This window comes from Hetaerina americana, unplaced genomic scaffold (assembly GCF_022747635.1).
Source record: "Hetaerina americana unplaced genomic scaffold, ioHetAmer1.1.p SCAF_4, whole genome shotgun sequence".
In the NCBI taxonomy this organism is placed as follows: domain Eukaryota; kingdom Metazoa; phylum Arthropoda; class Insecta; order Odonata; family Calopterygidae; genus Hetaerina; species Hetaerina americana.
The window spans coordinates 16,497,862-16,520,429 of NW_027286985.1; the positions used below are offsets into that span (position 1 = coordinate 16,497,862).

At 38.7% G+C, this 22,568-nt stretch overlaps 1 protein-coding gene across 1 annotated transcript in view; it reads left to right on the forward strand.

The window, feature by feature from the left end:
• Positions 1-22,568, forward strand: part of Epac (Exchange protein directly activated by cAMP) — a 368,014-nt gene that overhangs the window by 313,283 nt on the left and 32,163 nt on the right. The window lies entirely within an intron of this gene.

Below are 22,568 nucleotides of genomic sequence, written 5' to 3' on the forward strand. Positions count from 1 at the left end.
AAATGTTTATGTGAATATAATTTTATGCGATTAAAATTCGAAAGAATAAGCTTAATTCCGGCTTGTCTCAAGGAAAAGTCTTATTTTGGTAATAATTTGCCGGTAATATTCAAATTCAAAGCCACAAATAGCCCTCAGGATGAATTAGTCCCAACTTTTATTGAATTTGAAATTCAATTCCAACAGATTTTAAATGTGTTTATATTATCCTTGTTGAGTTATTCCATTTTTAATTATGAAAAAGTCAGTGTAACAGTTTCACCAGTTCGAATCTTCGGGGAAAAAACAAGGTATGATTTAGCCACAAGCTATTTCAATTTTCTGAAAAATTAACTCCATGTAACTTTTATTCTAGCACACTAGTACTATTGGTGATTATTCAACATGTCGGTACCTGAGTCATAATATACCAAAAGGGTGTTTTTTGTACCGATTTTTTACTGTAATTAAGAGTTTCCCTTAACTTCCCTTTATTTGATAATATTAATCTTAATTTAATGCATGATATTATTCTTCAATATAATCCGTGGGTTTACTTTTAAACCTATTTTTTTTAAACTGTTAAAAAACCTACACGAATAAACAGGTCTTTGCAGCAATCGCTTGAATCCAAATTGAAATAAATTGTCAAACGTTTCCTTCAATATATTGCTGGAAATTTACTATTCAACTCGGATAACTGGTACATAACTAATAAAACAGTAGAAATGTCCTTAAATGTGAGGGTTTTTCTACTAAAAGTTCAAAATAAATGTTTACATAAAAACAGAATATTAATTCAGAATCCATAGAGAGAGTATATTGGAATGCAAAAAATATTTTGCGGTAAATGCGGAGCTTGCCCGTAGAAATGTCACGAAAATGTTATTTGTAAATTGTCCATTCTGTTAAGTTAAATACTACATATTTAGCAGAATAATATAAGAGGTGAAATGTAAGAAAAATCACCAAATGTGCAAATTATAGTGATAACGAAACATATATTTGATGAGTTTTGTACATTCCATTCGGAAGCTTAGTGTTTCTTTTACAGAGGAATATACAAAAATGTTTTTAAAATCCCTATGCATTCCTTGTATCTGCCCGCAGTCTCGTTATACAGTATTATGCTAACTCATGATGGACGATGTGGAAATGATTTTGTTCCATTGGAATAATATAAATATCTTTGTAATTTTATTTCGAATAACATTTCTAGACTTCTCCTCAATCGTTTTTAATAATGCGTGGGCAATAAAGTGAGCGATAAATTTGCGCCCAGAGGAGTTTCACTATCTCAAGGACTACTGTGTGTATGACTCCGGGCGAAGATGCTCGCAAATGATCTGGCTCCTACCTACCGAAGAAAAAAATATGTCACGCCTCAAATCGATATTTCACTAAAAATCTGACGCAATTTAAGGCATAGTCAAATCAGTTGGTGTAGTTACAAGGAATCCTTTGAAGTTACGGTCATATATATTCCGGTCATATATTTCGTGGTAACTGCCATCATCGTGATAAAAATTATAAATGAGAAGTATAGTATATCGGCTCCTCGTTGGCGTAAAATCCTGAGAAATTGTCCCATTCTCTATTTCAAGTTACCGCGGAATTCATTGTACAAAAAATGGGTCTATAAATTTCATTATTTCCTCTTATTCTGAATTCGAAAGGAATATATTATTTGAGCATATTTCCATAAATTATAGCACGTTAGCATTGTTAAATACTACACCAACATTTTAAAAGGTGTTTGGAAAATTAATAAAATACTAAAATTAAAAAGAATAATCTTTATTTATTACTCCGCGTCTGTTTTAGGGTATTTTATTTTTATTTTTTGTTTATAATGGCAAAAATGTAATAAAATGCATATTTCATGTGTAAAGCCAACTTTATCAACTGACTCGTTGCCTGAGAGATTCGCGCCAATACGTAACGAAATATTTATTCATACCCACTGCATAATAGAATTATATTTGAGTGTTCCCTTGAAAATCCATTTAAATTATTCCAAGTCATTCTAGCAATGGTCATCATAATTCTACGTACAGAGAAATAAATATACGAGTGTACGAATATACTCGCGAAGAAGGGAAAAAATTCCCAGTTTGTATGTTTCGATGAAACGAATTTTTTACATAAAATGAAATGAAAGATTTATGTACTTACTCGTATTTATTTCTCCATTTATACATCTATAGTTCTATGATTGAGGTACTCAGTGATGAGAATATTTTTTCTCTCAAATGAAACTAATAATGTTTAACTTTGTTGCAAAATCCCATAAGTTTTCTAGATTTTAGGTTTTCTAATCGTGTAAAAATAATCTTTTTGTCACTCCGCGAGTGGCTGTTACTCTTGTATATTCTCTCTGATGTCTCCAATTCTTTTTTTAAACATTTTTTTCAAATCCATTGGTTATCCTTTTGCTCCTTGTCTTTTAGGAATGATACTCTCGTGCCATGGTACTTTATTTTCAAAGCTTTGTTTATAATCCTTTTTAATTTTTGAATGTTGTATTTGGACGAAAAAATTTGCCCTTTGTTTCACCTTGAATTCCTATTAGTGGAATCGTTTCCTATGTGACAGAAAATATGTATACTGTATTAAATCTAGTCGTTGAACAACTTTTGTGGGAAGTAGCATCACAATCACGTTTATGCAGGGTAATTATACCCTGTATACTAATCAAAGAGCTCCAGGTGTACGCTTTGCGAGGCATGGAGAAATCGCTCCAGTGCTCTTTTACAGATACCGACAATTATAAATCACCTTTAGATACGTCATTGAAACCTAGATCAGCTGAGTTAGCATTAATATCTCAAACTGTAAGAACTTGCCAAGAAAAAAACTTAGTTCTTCCATCTGATATCCTCTACCTTCGAGCTACTCTCAAAAGCGCTATAAATAAGGTATTGTCAAATAAATCTTTCCTTTCCAAAGTCGTAGCCATATCCTTATCGGTAGGGGCAGCACATTCCTCTTTCTTCGACAAATCTCTTCTCGAATCATAGCTTCCCTACATGTCCCATTCTTAAATCGCGACTCGTGAGGTTTTCCTATTACTCAGAGCAGCAAAAATCTTTTCTAATTTTTTTAAGGTAGAATTGATTTAAGACTGACACTTATGTCCTCCACTAATGTTTAATGCTCTTAATTTTTCATTAATAATTTAAACATAAGTATAATATGACTCTATTGGGTCCAATTCTTACAAACTTGCGGTCAGTGCAAATATAGATGACCAGTATTGAATTATTTGGATGGTTCTGTTACGTTTCCGCATTTAAAAGGTGAAGAAAATCATGGAAGATTGAGATTTAGAGAAGTTTGATTTAGATAAGCCATGATTTAGAGAAGTTATTAATTGAGACGTTTACGAAAGGCCCTGAATTTGTTCCTGAATCTATCGCTTACGTCTTGCGTAAGGCGGGAAGAGGAGCGTGGATGGAGGGTTTTGAGGTGCTGGTATGAAGTAAGATGGATTTCGGTGAGGAATAAGTGTGACGGTGAGGAAGACAAACGATGAAAAGCTCAGCATAGCAGGGGAAGAGAAGAAGTTTTTGGGGAAATTCAAATAAGGGCGAAGAAAAACTTGATAGAAAAGATATGAATAGGCAATGGGATGTTGAAGAACGTGAGAGAAAGGTGAATATTAGCTGAAAGGAAAAGTGAAAGAAAAAGAAAATTCATTTTCGATGGCATGAAGGATAAGTATAAATTATATGGAACTCAAGGATGGTAATGAATTCGGCCAAATTTATTTATTTTGTGCAGTACTTTATGATTTATGAAATAGTTTAAAGAGTGCATCCAAAATATTCAGCCTACAACTTATGATAATATATTTATATAGAAAAATAATGATATAGAATAGGTACTTAAAAAAGAGTTTCGTTATTTTAGCTACAAATTCTGCTCAGTAATGTAATTTTCTATCACTCTAAGAACATTTAGTAACAATTGAAGCTCACCAACAGTCCTGTTTTATAGCTCTGTGCTATTCTTGCTATCCATACTCTATGAGGGGTTTTCAATTGTTTGGAGCAGAAAATATTCAGTGCAGAAAATAGTTATTTATTGCTTCACCACAAAACATTTGCTCGTTCACTCTATCAGACGACAATGGTTACTTAGCCAAATATTTTATTAATTAATGTATACATAGCCTTACATGGTTATACTTTAACCACGAAGCGCTCCGATGGATGGAATATGATAAACTATGAATAAAGTATAAATAATTTCATCGTATTTAATAATATGCAAATGCTGGCTATAAGAGAATTAGTGTTCAAGTAATTAACAAATAGATTGGTTCAAAAATTAATATGTTTCGATGTCCAAACCAGTAAATTTAATTCTCAATCAGTTCGAGATACTTTCTTTTGCGATTTAATGCGTAATTACTAAAATTTCAATTTAAATTGAGAGTGAATAACCATCAGTTTCCGAATTTGGTCTTGTATTGTCATCCGTGATTTGAATCAATCAAGCAATATTGCCTTTTTCGAATAGTGTATTCATTATGAATTATCGTTTCCGAAATAACTTCTTTTGAAAGGATGCGATTCTAGCAGGTACGAATAGCCTCTCTCGGTATCACATTTTTCTGAATGGTAGGGAAATTTATCATGTATTTTTCAAATTCGAAAATATGTTTATTTCCATAAGCCAAAGCCAAATTTTACCCAGTCTAGTACGAAAATATCACTAATACCAGGGAAATAGCTCGGGAGAAAATCAGTTGGGAGGGAGGCACATGATAGTTGAAATTTTAATTGAATAAATATGGAAATTTAGTGGAATGTCTTTGAAGAGTCGAATAGAGCTGGAAAATTAATAATTTGACTGATCATAGTTGTGAATAAGCAGAATCGGAATCTCGCCAAGGGCGTAAAGATGAGTCGGACCGCAAAGGTGAGGGCAGAGGATGATAGATTAAGTGAAGGTTTAGGCAGAATTGAAACAATCGTCCGTTAAGACAGGAAAAGGACTAAATGGAGGTAGGTATGAAAGTAAACGCGGGAACTCAAATATAATTTAAATTTAGTCTATTCGGCCTCACGTAAGCCACAACATTTCAGTCGCATTAAGCCCATGGCGTTGCCGTTGTGAGATTGATGGCAAGAAGGTTAATTATAAGAAAATGGAAGTAATGAGACTTTTTAAGTATTTGGTAAATGAACTTGAATGTCGAATTTCACTCGGTGTCAATTTCGGAAATTTGAAGGATGACTCACTGGATTTTCGAAAAATTGTTTGATGAAGAAAGTAGCGAGTTGGAGTCATTGGAAAAACGATTCCGCTTGAAGACAGCAAGCGTGACTTGGAAATAGATATGAGGTTCTCGGGGTAATTTCTGAGAAAATAGGGACTCACAATGCCACCTAGATAAGGTAAGAAAACTAAACCTCGACGTTGTCAATTACAGTAGGCGTTATTCAATAGTACAGATTGTATTTGCAACAAAATCAACGTTAAGCGCCAGAAAAGTTGAAAAATATACTCTTGCTCATCTTAGGTTTACTTCATGTTCAATTAATACCCAATAAACGGGTTAAGGTAGTTTGTCCCACGCCCCATGCTGTAGGCTCGCCAGGTATTATGTAGTTGTACTTCATTGATTGGCTGTTGATTTCTTTAATTGTGACGCACTCATGAGAGAAAGAATCTCAGTAATTCTTTATAGTCCAGATCAGTTATATATTAAGCTCCAATAACCTTATTTTAAAATTTTACTAAAATGTCGTCTTGCTCTTATGTTATGTTATGGAATGAATTTGTGGTTTATCGTATTGTGTCCATTCTCATAAACTAGCTACAGAGTATAAATATGTAAAATGAGCTTTGTTTTAATTATTTTTAACCTCATTTTTCAAATAATTTTTTAATTAAGTTAGCAAATCCCTATTTACACTACGGTTTCATAATTTCTTGATGCATCTTAATGCGTCATTTACGAAATATGTCCAGAGCTCTTGGATTTCAACGAACGACCTTATTCCACAGATACTATTGTTTAATTTGATTAAATGACAAATATTAAATAAATGTATATGCTAAGTAACCTTGGAAACAGGAGAAAGATACTTGTTCTCTTAGTTGTCATTTTCGCCATTGTTTGCTATTCTTTTATGAAAAGGCGAGCCTCAAATTAATATGGTCATGGCGCAATGGCCCAAAATCACTCATACTCTTCGCCTTCCGTTTGGTATTACTTCGGATAAGGATAATGTATTTCATTGTGGGCCTCAGTAATTGACGAAGTGCCCAAAAAACCGCCACTCTGAGATTTCTTCTTCGTAATTATAAGGAAACGGAAGGAAGTAGCATATTTCCTCTGCGTGTTATTTGGATTTAGTTCCCCAGGTAAGTCTTTTGCATATTATTATTATAACTATTAGGTAATCGACCGGTTAAGGTAGGTTTTTGGATGGACGTATTACTAATAAAATAATTTGTGGCCCCTAGCAAAACAAAACATCCCACTCTACGTCAGATCCCTCTTCATCTCTGAGTAGTTTCTTAATCTCTTCATTCCGTCCAACATCCCTATCCTGTTCCTTCCCTTTCCTCGTTTGCCTAACATTCTCCCCTCAATTACAGTCTTCAACATCCCGCTGCCGGTCAAAACCCCCTTCATCCACTCTTCCTGCCTCCATAGGATTTCTCCCAACAAACCCCTCTCTTCGCCCACCATACCAAGTACTTCCTCATTTGTTTTCTTCTCTGTCCATTTCACCTTCTCCATTCTTCTCCACACCCACATTTCAAAAGCCTCCAGTCTACGTCTATCCTCCTGCTTCAATGACCACGTTTCCGCGCCGTACATAGCTACGCTCCATATCAAAGTTTTGGCGAGTCTTTTCTTAACATCCTTACTCAACGTCCCTGTCATCAACTCCCTCTTCCTTGTGAAAGCCTCTTTGCCTAGCGCAATTCTTCTCCTTACATATATCATGTCACAATTCAAAATCGTAACATATGATAAAATCACCACTGCTAAACAATGTTATTTCACCTTGATAATTGTTGTGTAATGTAGTATAATTTAGCGCCACCTGTATTTGATGGAGTTGATTTAATGCGGCGACTCCTCCGCCACTCCTTAATGTTTGTTCACATTCAAGGGTAAAATCATTGGTCATTTACAATAATGAAAATATCAGATATCTTAGTTTTGTCTCTTAAGTATCTTTACCATTATACGCCTGCTGTGTTCCAGAACGTTTCGTAATGCGTGAGGTCATGGAATTTTCTATGGGTTTTTAATATGAGTCGTGTATGATGCTGCAAGTTTAGAACAGTGCTCACCTCAACGCAAAAAACTATCTCGCTGGAAATTTAACACTGCTAATAATTATTTCAGCAGCATTTCCAATGTAGGCGAGCATGATAATGCGAGCATGGAAATAGAATGTTTTAGTATATGTAACGAATATCATTTTCCTTGGCAACCCGCATATCAGAATTTATGGAGGAAAACCACAGTTTCCAACCCGAAGGTTGATTTGATATGTTCACCTAGTACTAAGCCCCACTGTGTGTGAATTTCACAGATCAGGGTAGTAGGGGTTCCTTTCCCTGTTCCAGTTCCTTTCTCTGTGCCATCTATGGTTTCCCTCGAAGATTTGATACCCGAAAAATTACACTGCTTGGCTGAAGCCTAAGCCCTTCGACCGGATAACCCAGGTTTGAACCCCGGGCACACCCAGAGGTGTGCCCGGGATTCAAATCCGGGTTATCCGGCCATTAGTCCAACGCTTTACCTACTGGACTGCCATGTCCCCATGAATAGACGAAATACACGGGATTAAGATTTTCCGCTATCTTTTAAGCATACTAACTCTTCACCATACACATATTTCATTTGAATATATTTTTCCAAAATTATTTTACCATATTTTCATGTGATAACTCCAATTTATTAATGAAAAATATTACTAACATCATAGTTAATATTTATTTTGTCTAACCTATAGTTCCTTTTTTGTGGTCCGTCTAGCATAATGGTGCCTTCTCTAATCTCTTGGTCACAGTCGGCATTGGCAGGCGCCAAGGTTTACAGGGTCTCCTGGGTACTTTTGCAGTAACGGGTAAACATCCTTATAGCTCTCTGGCGGCGAACATCATTCCTTCCATTCACGAGCGAAAGAACCTTGATTGTCTCTTATTTACATCGAAAAATTCATTTCCTTTCATCCCATCGTGTACGCCGCCCGTGAGCATAACGAGTTTTCTCGTAGATAGGGCGTCATGATATTATCGAGCGGCGTGAATTACCCCAATCCCGCCAGTCGAAAGTCTCCACTCTGCCCGGTTTCCTTGAGTTTCCTCCTCCGGCACGGGAAGAGCTCCTCCAATTTCCCCCGAGGCTACCGCGGGAACGACGCGTCCTCGTTCGGCGAGAGTAGGGGATGGGTGTATAGTGCGTAAAGGGAGACGGAAGCGAAGTCCTTCATATCGCGGCAATCGTGGGTGCAAATCGCGCTTATTACCTCAATCAACAACTCGTAACAGCATTTACCGGTTTATGCACGTAATCCCGTCCAGGGAATGGCTTATTTCCTGCCCGCGCCAAATTTTTTCTCACGGAAACAGAATGACTCTGTTATTGTACATTTTACCGCTAGGCGCCGTTGATAGCACAATCCAAAATGTGTGTTTTTCGCCCCAAAAGCCTTAAAAGTCCGGCGAAGGGTCATTTACAGTGGTGACGAAAATAGTTGCATCCAAGCGTCGATCCAATAGACCAATGGCCATGTTTGTCTAGACGATTATTATTATTATTATATCACAGATTATATCTGCGATATAATATCGCATCTCGGCAGGGAAAAATTACGGAAAATGTCATCTTCGAGCCCAACTTCCAATTATATTCTAGTTAATTATCCCAAAATCACGTGAATCTATCTACCCATCGATGATAATTATATTCCGGACCCTCCGTTTGAGTCTGAACTCAAGGCTACGAAAGTTCATTTTACGCAGTGCCTACTTGTAATTTCCTTGAAAATTGACGCGTCACTTTGTTTTCTAATTTATTTCAACTCGTGGTTTCGCTTTCCTTACAGGGATAGCATTGCGTCATCTAAGTTCTCACTCAAGTTCCGATACTTACTGTTTTTGGTTGGGGAGAAGTGGCCACCCGTTGTGATGTCACGGCCTCAGCCCACACGCTGAAAGAGTAATTGATGTTAAAAGCTTATTACGATGAAAAAAATGTATCTCTCCGCCACGACATCCTTTCCTTTCTATGAGGATATAAGCAAACGGACGTAATTTATAATTACAAAAATAATACGTATGGCGGAGCGATGTTCTTTATTCAACTTTTCACTTTTTATTCATTCTTTCCTCTGCCCGGCGAACGTAGCGGACTTTTTTCTGAGCTCTAATGTCAAATGTAGGCTTTCCCGTTTGCGAGCGACGCAAAGCGGACTTCTCGAGCGGAGCTCCGGAACTGGCGTGTTTTTTTTTTCGTCGCCAAACCCATGACATTGAAGTGGGCTCGAAAAATTAATAATACTCGACTAATAATGTCTGCTTTGTATCCGTGAACCATTCTGAAGGACGACAGTTTTTAGAGGGGCATGTAGGTCGACTTGTATTTCAAAATATTCTTTTTCTCCGAATTTAAGTTAGCCATACCTGAAAGGTTCTTGACGTAATTATTCGCGTGCTCTCCTCACTAGTTATCTATGCTGCACATACGTCCACTGCAGTTGAAAAATCTTAGTCCATTGGCTAAACACTTCCTACTCCTCATCCCTCCGTTTAGCTTTTGCATCCGCTATAGAAAACAGATTTGGTTAGCATGATTAGTGTAACACGTATCAACCAAACAACCCCCCATGCTCGTAAAATGTTTGGAAATCAGAGTTCAAAAAAGTCCAGTTGCTCAACCATTGGATATTTCATGAATTGTGATTATATGGCGCTATCAATAGCTATCTTTAACAAATATTTTCTCATTATTTTTACGATTTCCTCCATTTTAGTCTGAAGATAAACTTGTACAGGAAGCTATGTTGATATCACTCTTTTAAAATCTCAGATTTATTTCCTTGAATGCAACTTGAATATTATTCCCTTCAAGAAGAATTGAAGGCCCATGCAAAGGCTGCATCTTTTTCTAGCCTATAGTTGTTTTGCTAAAATATCAGCAATGAAATCATTTTGTCATTTGTGATTACTTTAAGAAGTGATTTACTCTGTTTGAGAGGCTTAACTTGATATTATTTGAAAAAAGCCAAATGAAGCAATATGCATGTAGTTAATCTTCAGTAAACTATGGGTCCACTAGGATTCAATCAAATTTTCTGGAAATTATTTTCTCCTGTACTTTTCCTGGTGTGCTTTTAAATGCCTTTCCCATAATGCGTTTCGGACTGCGCAATCCATCATCAAGGATTGTTTATTCTTCCGCTAAGCCAATACTTCAGTTGAATGGATACTAAAAATGAAAATATTGAAAGTACTTTATACGTTTCCTTATTACTAGTAATATTTGTTCTTGGTATTCGTCGTCTTGGTATTCGTCACGTGATTCGAAATTTTTAATTAATGGAGAAATATTTCGTATTACGAGCGTAAATTAGTTCCTCGGATGTCTCTCTTACCCGATTACCACAAAATCTAATTAAATTATTTGAAGAATTGTTTCAGAGCAACAATTTTAAAAAAGCTAGCACTTGCACTGCAATATTAGAAGGGATTTCAAGTTTCTATTTTTATTGAATCACACTTCCTAATTAATGATGCTTAAGTCATGTTAACCTTCATTCCAGTCTATTCTCATGAACGAAGCTTCCACTTCTTTCTCTGGACGCTTTCAAGCTACATTTCCCTCATTTCTCAGTTTTCTATCTTTGAAATTTTCTTATTACCAAACTCTTTTCTCTGTCTGTTTTAGCTTTCATGGTCATATAATTAAGTAAATTTCATGGTTTCTTGGCTGATTCCAGGTCTAAAAAGAGATGTATACTCTAAATGCAATTTTAATTGGAATAAAGAATCGTTTACCTGAAATTCCAAGCATTTAAACGCAAAATCGATTTTATGATTCTAGTGTGAGATTCTTACCCGTGGATTGCTCTCAGTCTCACAGTGTTGATGGCCTGCGTAGTAGTACTAAACTTACTGCGCGAGATATATTTCTGTCAACATGAGAGGGTATGAAAGTATCGGTGGGGTCCCTGCTCTAGCCAAAGAGATCGAACCTGCAGAGGATTTCATCTCTACGATATTTCAATTCGTATTTGAGGTCGTACATGACTTGGTGCTCGTAAGTAATGGCCACGAGTAACGACTTATTCATTTCCGCGAATGGGATTCAGAGCTCACGCTCAAGGACCTCTCGAAGCAATAAGATCGCTTAGGAGTGGTCCATCACCGGTGGAGTACCACTTAGGGGCCATTAAAAAAAATAAGTAAAGAGTTTTAATCCACGGGCAGAGTGCCACTTTGGAGCCATTAAAAAAATAAGTAATTGCTTTTAATCCACACTTTTTCCCACATTATCCATCTTTAAGGAAATACAATATTCCTAATATCCCGTTCGATCAGACGTAATAATTCCCTTCGATGGTTGAAGAGTTTTTAAATGCTCGGCATGTGTAATGCGGCTGCTTTAGAATTTTAAATCGGTAAGTAGCCGGGAGCTAGAATAATTGGCCATTACTTTCGATGGCTAGCCAGAATAAATATTTGAGTGATGAATCGCAAATTATGGCCAAAATCATCGTCTTTTTGCGATCAAATATTCCCCCGCGTAATCATTAAAGTTAGCACCTCGAAGGTGAAGTGAAAATCGAGCGTTCAGAGAATGTTTTTGCGGCGTATTTTTCAAATACATCCCACTTTTCCTTGTTCCCACCTCTTCCCTCTTCAATCGCCACCTTGACAGGTTGGAATTTTTATTTTCTCACAAACGTTAATTGTTCGCTTCCTCTTCCACGGGCGAGAATTCCTACTCCCTGACCCTGGAAGTCGAGAGATTTTCTTTATCAAATGTTTTTAGATTTTTTTAAATGTGTGTTTTACTCAACAAAACAATTGCAGAGGACACCCCTGCGCATAATGTATATAAATGGTCAAGATAAAAAAGAATCATACCACACACCTTTTAACGCCTTATTTAAATGCAATTATTGTAGAAAGATGTCATGGCAATTTGAATAATTCTGTATAATTTAAGCATTCCCAGCAGTCCTTAATTTGCATATATGAGTATATTCTATGTCGTTCATTCAGTAATATTTTTCTTTTTTGGAATAACTACTCATGCTTGAAAAACTACTATTATTTTCACATCTTACATTTTCCTAATATTCCAACTAAAAACTCCGACAGAATATTTAAAATAGTATAACAGTCGCTCATTTGGGTAATTTCTAAAATTTCTAACTTGATGAACCTCTTCAACTATTTTTTGTCCTTTCTCAGCAAGAAATGAATGAATGCTTAAAAATGAAATGGGGCAATACTGTAAAATGTAATTTTCCGATGCGGAAATATTCCGTTAGCTCTCAGCCCCTCTCACACCCCGTGCCCACCACTTCCAATTATCCGCGTGTGTTTATGTCTATGAATATTTAAGAGGAAGGTTCATTAACGAATCGCATTTAAAAACGCCATCATCATGCACCCAGGCGCTCGAAATACCACAAATCAATCGAGGTACAGGGCCTTCGTTTAAAATCAATACCATTCCATTCTTTATTTCTGTTTCTTCATATGAATTTCAATGATGGAATTGAAGATCAACACAGAAAAACGTAATTAAAGAAATGCAAATCAATATAGTCAATTTTATGGCCAAACTTGCTTTCATATTATTGTATGAGGTGGTGTATATTGATTTAAATCATTAAAATGAACGCACTTTGTACCTTGTCCATATTTTGGAAGAGTGAGTGCTATTTTACAACATTGTCTTTAAAACTTCCAAAATCACATGGGAAAAATTCTCATGGGAAGTTGATATAACGGAAGATAACCAATGAATCGGGTTGAAAATTATTTCTTACGAAGGATATTCAACTGGGTGACTCATAAATCTGGCGGATACAATCTCTCTTAATTACCTGGAAGTGAAAACAGACGCATCTTACGCTCTCCGTCCCCCTCAACTATTCGTAAGGAAACTCGCAGATTTAGGGGATGATAAAAGATAAGAAGTTATATAACAAATAGCCGAAAGCTCGCTTTTTGCAAGGAACTATGAATCCTACGAGATACGGCCAACTCGTTACATTGACAAATCTCATTTACGTCTTCTGTAAAGCTTGCTTCCGCAGATGTGGTTTGATTTTCGCTAATGTGTACAATTAGTTAATTCGACTTAGTATCAATTCGCACTTTTAGTTAATACCGAGTGGCCCTACCATATAATGAACGCTTGAAAACGCTCTTAATTGACTATAGTGTCCGGGAGTTGATTTATAAATGTTCGGGAAGGTGCTGCTCACAGGAATACGCGAGTTATACTCGCGAATCTCCCTTTCCTACGGCCCGAACCATATTTACCGTTTGCCGGTGAGAAATGGTGAGTTCGACGGTTCACGAGGAAAGACCTTCACACGTTCTATCGTCGGATGGCCTGGCCTGTTAGGCCAGCGCCATCCTAAGATAGAACCGCTTAAGATAAACCCGCTTGAATTATACTGTTAAAGCATGTATTAATCCGGTCGAAATTCCCTCGGACGTTTGAAATGGCGTAAATTCAATTCTCCTAGGGTTTTCTTCCGTTTACACCGTCATGAAAGAGAGAACCTTTGACAATCCAGGGAACTTGTTCTCGTCGCGCCAAGGCTCTTTGAAGCTTAGGCGACAGTGTGCTGGAGTTCAGAACTTCTGTTTCGAAACTTTTCGATCTACGTGTATACATTTCGTGTGAAAAGGTGGTCACTAATCAAACCTCCCCACTCGAAGGTTATTTTTGAAAGGTTGGGATAGAGCTCACCTCGGAGTAGGCTCAAGAGTGTGTGAAATGAACGCATTTTAGGCTGGGAAGTCCTTTTTCCAAAAACCACCCTGCTTGGATTTGTATGCGGGTCTGTTAAAAGTTTTGTCTGGACATTTTAAACCACGACCTCCCATTCATTAACAGAAAGTCGGTATCTGTGCCTAAAAAAGGCGTTCATTGTCATTAAACTTTACGCTTCATTTTACGTTGGCTCTAGAAGCATATTATTGTTCATGATTGAATATGGCCACAATGGGCGTAATTTTACTCAAAATTAATCACCCAAAAGGTTCTCAAGAGACACCCTGGCTTTATCTTTGTGTATTTAAGGCCACATCTATTTTGTGTATTGTTGAATCTCGTTATCTTTCAGAAAGGTTTATGCTCAAAATTTAGCTTTATTATAGGATAAGCGCTGGGATTGGAATGTGATTTTGTTGAGTTCTCCATCTGTGGTATGGCGGTCACTCTTCAATAGCCTATCCAATGGCGAAGGAAAGAACGAGTTCGTTTGGGTAACGAGACAGTTCGATGGAAACTGAGGAGTACGTAAACAAGAACGGGTAAAATTGACGTCAAAACCGAATGCGTACTTGACAAAGGTCGGAAACTGATAAAAGGGGTAAATATCACTCGTGCAAAACGCGAAAGGGTAAAAATTCTGATAAACCCAAAATGTATGTGTTCCCCAAGCCGGTTCCAACCACTCGCGTGTGGGCACCCGCGACTTTTCTCTTACGGCGAGGGAACCGACCAGCTTAAGACCACCGCAGCCCGTGACCAAAGGTATCCCTTTATTTTCCTCTCCTAGTTCCATCCCACCCGCCCGGTGTCATGCTTACGTAATTTATGAACGGCCCCTTACGTGACGGCCGGCACCCGAATAACGAGGGAGTGCATCGCGCCTCCTGGCTGACATCGGCGCCGAGGGAGGGGTAGATAGGAGAGGGGGCGGAAGGAGGTGGATGGAGAGGCGCGGGAGGGGCCTTCGGCTACCGCCCGCCCGGATGGCACGTGCGGCATCGGATATGCATCCACGTGCGCTCCCCAGAGCTCCCTTTACCTCCCTCCCACCCCATCGGACCCCACTCCACAGCCCGGCAGCGTTCTCCCCCATCCCTCCCATATTAACTCCCTTCCCAATAATTCCCCCGGGGGCCGTTCCTCTCCCGGGCCGGACCGAAGCAACAGCGTTGTAAAATCGTGGTGCGACTCTCTGATGAGGTACGTGGAGCTGGATGGCGGCGGATTAATCAGTATTGGAAACCCGAGGTGATATTGGTGTCGCCGCAAAGCGCGAATACCCACGCACCTCTTAAAAGAACGTCAATAGGAAATATTTTAGAGCATAGCTTCGAAGAGGAAGCCCAGGAGATCTCCATGCTCTGCGAATCAACGCTCGGGATTTAAGAGGTTAGAAAGATTTCTGGCGCATTACTGTGAAACGGTTTTGAAGTTAAGAGGTCCCCACGAAACCAACTTGATCGACACGTTCACTATCAGACTCGCAGACTGACTTCGAATTTCGCAGATACATATTCCGCTTCGAACATGGACGCATAATGCTTGCCCTAAGATAAAGTTCTCCGTTAGGGAGAGTTCATGAAACCAAAACCCACTAGTAATAAATTAAAATTTTCGATTCATTCCAATGTCTTATAAAAAAAATAATTTTTTGAAAGAAGCGCGGTGGTAAGACGAGGTGAAAGCGAGGAAATGGAGAGTTTACTAAGACAGGGTGAGATGGTAACAGCAAGGTAAATCAAATGTCGGGAAATATGGTAGGAAAATCTGCCCACAATATCAGAGATACAACAGAAATGTAGGAACCGGAAAAATTCTTCAGATTTGGAAAGAATGCGTTTAAAAAGTATATTTAAATTTTCGGCCTTCAAGTTTTGGCATTAAAAGGGAATGATGTCGTAAGACAGCTAAGGTTCTGGCCTAACCGACTGCGAGACAGAAAAAGCAATAAGGGAAAGAAATCCTTAAGTACCGCTTCCCAAGCTCTATTTATTGCAAATCAACCAATATCTAAATGACGAAGGGAGATCACATCGCGATCGCGAATATGTTAGGGAGAGAGGAGAAGAATAGAATTTTTTGAAATGTTCATCTCATTGTTCGTGCGGCAATATGTTGAGGAATATATTCAGTTTGTAAAATCTTTATTAATTTCCTTGTTTCGTACCGCCAATCAATATCTCTTGCACCATTGATAGTTACCAATTGTTTGAAAAACATGGCGTTACATCCATAAGTGTAGTGTAATCGTTTAATAAACGTATACACAAGTAAATCGGTGTTTGTATTTTTTCCAAATTTTATTAAAATTGTATTTAATATAAAATCCTGTCAAACATCGATGCGCGTATGCCCTAGCTTTATTTCCGCGAGGGCGAATATAAATAGATTTTCTTTCTGAAAAAGGTATTACATTTCCATTTGTTGCTATTGAATATTAAATCAATGCTTCACTCCATGTCGTTCACATTCCAATACCACGAATGTTTATTAATACATCCGTTAGCACGATCCTGCAATTTGACAGCAATTTTCTGCCCGGAAAATTTATATTAACGTTGCCTTTTCCTCTCACAATCTGAATAAGGTTCGTGTCGTGCGTGTGTCCGTCACACTCTCACCCTATCCAGAAGTATCAAACTGGATACGAGCTGTGAAAACTTAGTGCGATACCCGTCCCTGTATCCAGTGGCCGTATTTGTCGGTGCATGTTCCTCTGCCGTCACATCCACTCGACAAACTCTTCCCCCTTCCAAATCCGTTCTCTTTTCGTATGAAAACTGATTTTCACGTAAACCGTGCAGAAACAAATCAGTTTTCATGAAATTCAATATCAAACAGACGCCGATAAATGGATCATCCGAAAAACAATTCAGTACTAATAATAAAAGTGCATTTTTCTTGGGTAATGTTGTCCTCTAAGATAACATTCGCAGTAAATCAATAATGGAGTAATATAAAATGAGCCGATTTAGATGAAGGTAATAATGAAAGGAATGTTACAAAAATTTACGAGAACATGTTGTTTGACGGCTTTTTCGTAGCATGATGCCATAGGAAATGAACGATTCTTCCGTTTACACATTATAACTACATATTTACCAGGTCTAATTCTTTTTTATTTTATAGATTTTTCATATGCTATTTCCCTGATATTATTAGATAGCATATTCAAAAGACGGCAAGAAAATCTACCAAAATCTAGCGTTGGAAATGGCAAAACACATAATCGTGCCCTTGTGCAATTCGTTCACGCTTCGAAGTCCGCACGACAGGGAATTATTTCATCAGGTAGAGAGAAATTTTGATTCCATTAACGTAAACATCAATAAACTCAATTGATAATTTTGAATTTTGAACCAATTTATGTTCAGCTATTTTAACATATTTATCTGTAATTTTAAGGCATTACGTATTCGTATAGAGCGGATGAATGCGTGAACAGACGAATGAGAAGTTGCTTGGAGCCTCGGTACCTATTCCTTACACTGGCTTTAAGACGACCGAATAGAATGGATATTTGAACTCTCATTTTTGAAAGGGTAGACTGGAGTCGGAGATAGATCATGAGATATGGATTCGCATCATTACGGTGGCAGTGTTTAAGTGCTGAGTTTGTGGATACAGTGCCGCCTTTCAGCGAGCGCCTTCTTTTCCTTGGTGGTCGATACCGCCCCACTCGTCCCTCCTTCCAGGCGGTATCCGCCCTTGCACACCTTTCTCCTAATTTCAACTCTCCCTCTTATTATCTCTGCAGGGCCGCTTCACTCATGAATAGGTACATTAATCGATACATGTAGACCCACGTTCTCAGAAAAGCTTTCGTGTAGTGTGGGGACTCCTATTACTTTGCGGTCCCTTCTTTTAACTCATCGCTGAATATGTTCCGTTTTCAGCGGGGAAGATATCGACTGAAGGCTTGAGTGTCTTTTCACTTTTCTCTTTGCTTAATGCAAGGCCAGGGATCCGACGAGTGTGTCGTCCTCACGGTCTGCTCAAAAATTTTCTAGAAAAAAAATAGCTCCAAACGTTCATTCGCAGTAATTGTTTCGGGATTTCATCATTATTTGTGTTTTAAGGTACTTTCATTAATTTAAAACATTTTGAATCCTGTGAATTATTTAAGTATATGTCGTCAGGTTACCGAGTTTTCAGATGGAGGAAGGAACAATTTCTTTATTGATCGACAGAATTCTATGTTCCATGACTTTATATTCTTCTTTATTAAAATCCTTCAAAAAATCTTTATAAATGTTGGTTTGTCATATATAATTAATAGCAATGGCATCTCTAGTGTAGATAATTAGAATAGCAGTTAATATTTGGCCTTCTTCGATTTTTATTATGAGGAAAATGAAAGCTGAAACCTTCTTTTCATAGCCTTTGGGGCTAAATTATATGTGAATTTAGTCTTGGGGCCAAGACTAAACTCTCATACACATATTATCATGTAAACAATTGTAATATGTATATGATATGCTCAATTTCGTAGGCACTACGAGGCACCCATAGCTCAGTGGTGAATCGTGCTACATGAAACTGTTCTGCATGCTCTCCCATCAACAGTAAATTGAACTAATTTTTATTTTGTTTGGTAATATATTGTTCAATCCACCACTCCTCTTATCCAGTACGCAGCATACGGTCTGTTTCAACTTACGCTGCTTAATAAATAACACTGCGACTTGGCAAGTAACTCAGGTAGTTTGCAGCGGTAAAAACAAGTCTTCGATGGTAATAAATTTAAACCATTCCTTATGAGCGTCGACTGAATCGGCACTACGCGGCGTAATTACATCAGAATATAATTTAAATCGGAATTTACTGAACAGATATCAACCTAGCCACGATAAAGTGAAAATTGTGCTGTCGTTGGGAGTAAATCGACTTATTCAATAAAAGTATTAATTGGTGGGTATAATTGATAACGTTTCAAAAAATAAAATTGATTCTTAGAAATACCTCTTCGGCATATGAAGTTTAACTTAATCGTCCTATTGTCTTCACAGTCTGATTCTTTACTCCTTTCCGGGAAGGGATCTAAATTGATCTGAGGAAAATCTCTGACCAAATTCCTTCCCCTAAATACTGCGTATAAGTTCTAAGAATTCCGTCGTTTCATTTTTTTTAACCCTTGGATAATTTTGCAGGGACATTATCTATTTCTACTGCCTTGTTCGGCCTCGTCTCCCTTAGCGCTTATCTTGCTAACTAAAATTCCTGAACCCAATATATCCTCTTCCCAGTCGGATTCCCTTTCTTTTTCATAACTGGCTTGCCACATGTCTTTACCGCAAAGCCTTTCATAAATGTATTATTGATGTAAAAATATAAAATATTAGGTGGGTAAACAAGCAGTTAGGTAGATGCAAAATAGTAAATAAGGATGGCAAATTTTTCCAATATTAGCTACCCTTGAGACTTGATTCCTAATTTATCCTGATTGTTACATGCAGAGGATACAATTCCGATGTTCTGTAGTAGCACGATGGTATTGGTTAATCACCAGCTCCTTCGAACATGGTATTTAAGATATGTATTCTCCACGGGAGAGCCGTCAACTCATTAAAAACTTCTCCACAGGACCATAAACGATTGTAGTTCATCTGACAAAGGTGTTCAGTTATCATTACAATTACTTAATAATCTTCAAAATACATTCCTCCTGCATAGATACACATAGTCGGTGTGTCACTCGTCACTCGTAGTCACTCGTAAAAGCCCGCTGGAAGTCGGTTTCCGGAATACTGTTGAGAGCCTTTGCCGTCGCCGCTTGAACCGCCTCGATGGAGTCGAACCGATATCCTTTGAGCTCCTTTTGAGCTATTCTTTGAGGTAATAATGTTGCCAAGAAAAGAATCTTCTTGGATGCAGTCCAAAATTTCCACCTGCGACAGTTTTTGTTCCTCGCTGAAGACTTTCGGCACCAGCTTCGCGTACACTTTCCTCATCGCAAGATCCTCTATTACAATGGTGTGGACGGCTCCGACCGAAAGGCCGGTCTCCTCACTGATAAGGGCGATGGTTTAACGCCTGTCAGAGTCCAAAACGTTTTTCACTTCGGCCACCTGAGCATTGGTTCGAGCGGTCGTCGGGCTTCCGACGCGGTGCTCGTCTTCGATGAGCTTCCGGCCTTCCTTAAAAATTTTGTGCCACTGAAAAACTCTTGTGCGTCTTAAGGCATCATCCCCTTCCTGCCTGAAGACCTGCATTCAAAGATCTCCGACGCGGATTTCCCGAGTTTAACGCAAAACTTCACAGCGTAGCGTTGCTCGACGGTGCGCTCTATGCTGGCGCGACGACACCACAAACAACCACACGTCACAAAAATCCACCTCCTGTCTCAACGCATGCCCGGAGTGCGCCTAAGTGGTGGGGGACCCCTCTACCGAGCCGACTGGTCGGACCCCCATCCACCGCCCCGGTGAGACTACAGTGAACCAGCCACGATATTTACTGTACAGAACCTGTACCACCGTAAAAAAATGTGTAGTAAATACAGAAGCGAACCTACATGTATATTTGATCTCACTCTCCTTTTTTGAATTCAATGCTTCAATAAAACCAGAATTTAGCTTTAATTCACAGTGCATACTTATCATCTTAGTGTAGGGTAATTGTTTTCATTTAAAGGATTATTCAGTTAACTGCTCTTATTCTCTCTTCCCCTTATTGACACTTGCGAAAAAGCATAAGCAAGGTTAAACATAGCAGCGTAAGCGTTTCAAGAGGGATGAAAAAGCGCTACAAATGGCAATGGAACAGCAGCTAACTAGGAAGACTATTTTATTAAGCTCTTTCTATTTGACGACCTTTCACATTTTATTTTCCACATCTGCACTTTACAGCTGATGGTGTACTAACAGCGCCCCTTTTGGCTTTATGTTGGTAAACGGGCCAAAATATAGGTCAACGTGTGAGCAAAATATTTACACTATCTTTCGTCGATTTGCTGGATGATAATCCTCGTCACCCCCACTCCGAAAGAGGATGGTATTAAAATTTTATCGCCATCGCTCGAAATTTCGGTCGCAAAATGCCTTCCATTGAGCGAGCCGTCCCTATCAGGGCTTTAGCGATGGAGCGTGAAAACGGTCGGAAGCCCATGCTTTTAGGAAAATTACAACAAAAGGGTGCGCTGGGAAATTGGTTTGAGTGGAAGTGATTAAGTGTTACTCGCGGAAGGGATAGGGGATCCAACGGTTCCTCATGGAAAGGGGCCCTGAAAGAAATCCTCAACCACCGAACCCTTGGCCCTTCCCTTCGTTTTACATCTCTCAGGTTCACCAAAACATTCCCCTCCATCCACGGGATCCTCCACACATGTGACGAAAAGGGAAATACTGACCGCAACTTTGTCTTGTAGGTAATAGCCTCAATTTCAGCGGGCGGTTTCGTCGCTCCAAAACCTCACCGCGCCCAGATGCCTGCTTCCAGGTTCTCTATCCCGTAATAACTTCGCCTTCGTCGATGTAGCGAAACCCACAGTGCCTCCATGAGTCCAAGAAAGTGCCATTTCGCAGGACATCATTTCCCCCTTCTTCCTCTCTCTCTTCGTGAATCCAATTAGGGTTGCTAGGATGGGTTAGGGAGAGTGCATGGCTGAGATAGAAGGGCCAAAAACGCGCTTGGAAAGTCTATCGTATCGCCACGATGCTCATGCCTCTCCGCTCAAGTCCCTGCGTGAGTTGAGCCCAAAAACCGCCGTCAATAAAGCAGCGCATATGTGGTGACTGTACTAAAATCCATTAGTCAACCCTAACTTTTAAGGTTAGATACTTCCTTGAGCGTAAAAATATCAGTTCCTAACTTTGCAGTATACATATTTTTCACACTTTTCAAATACCAGGACGGTATCCATACTGAAAAAATCGTGCATTCGTTAATGGAAGGTTTGCCAGATATTTTTAAAAACCTTTTCCGAATGTAGTCCGCTTGCACCATAGCTCTAGCCCTACTACTGCAATATCTGCATGAACATTGAGCAATTTTGATAAGCGTCGCGACAAGGAAAATATTTTCGTTAATCAGCTATAAATATTTTTGTTACTATTTATGTGAGTTTCTTGAAATTTTGTGGGATCACATATCGGTTCAAAATCATCAGCGGTGGTCGTTTGTAACTTGTAATAGGTTTTTGGATGGACATAATTCCTAATTAAATAATTTGTGACTCCTAGCAAAACACGACATCCAGTATCCTACTCTATATCAGATCCCTCTTCATCTCTGAGTACTTCCTTCCTCCCTTCATCCCGTCCAACATCCCTATCCTGTTCCTTCCCTTTCCTCGTTTGCCCAACATTTTCCCCTCAATTACAGTCTTTAACATCCCACTGCCGGTCAATACCCCCTTCATCCACTTTTCCTGCCTCCATAGGATTTCTCTCAACAAACCCCTCTCTTCGCCCACCATACCAAGTACTTCCTCATTTGTTTTCTTCTCTGTCCATTTCACCTTCTCCATTCTTCTCCACACCCACATTTCAAAAGCCTCCAGTCTACGTCTATCCTCCTGTTTCAATGACCACGTTTCCGCGCCGTACATAGCTACGCTCCATACCAAAGTTTTTACGAGTCTTTT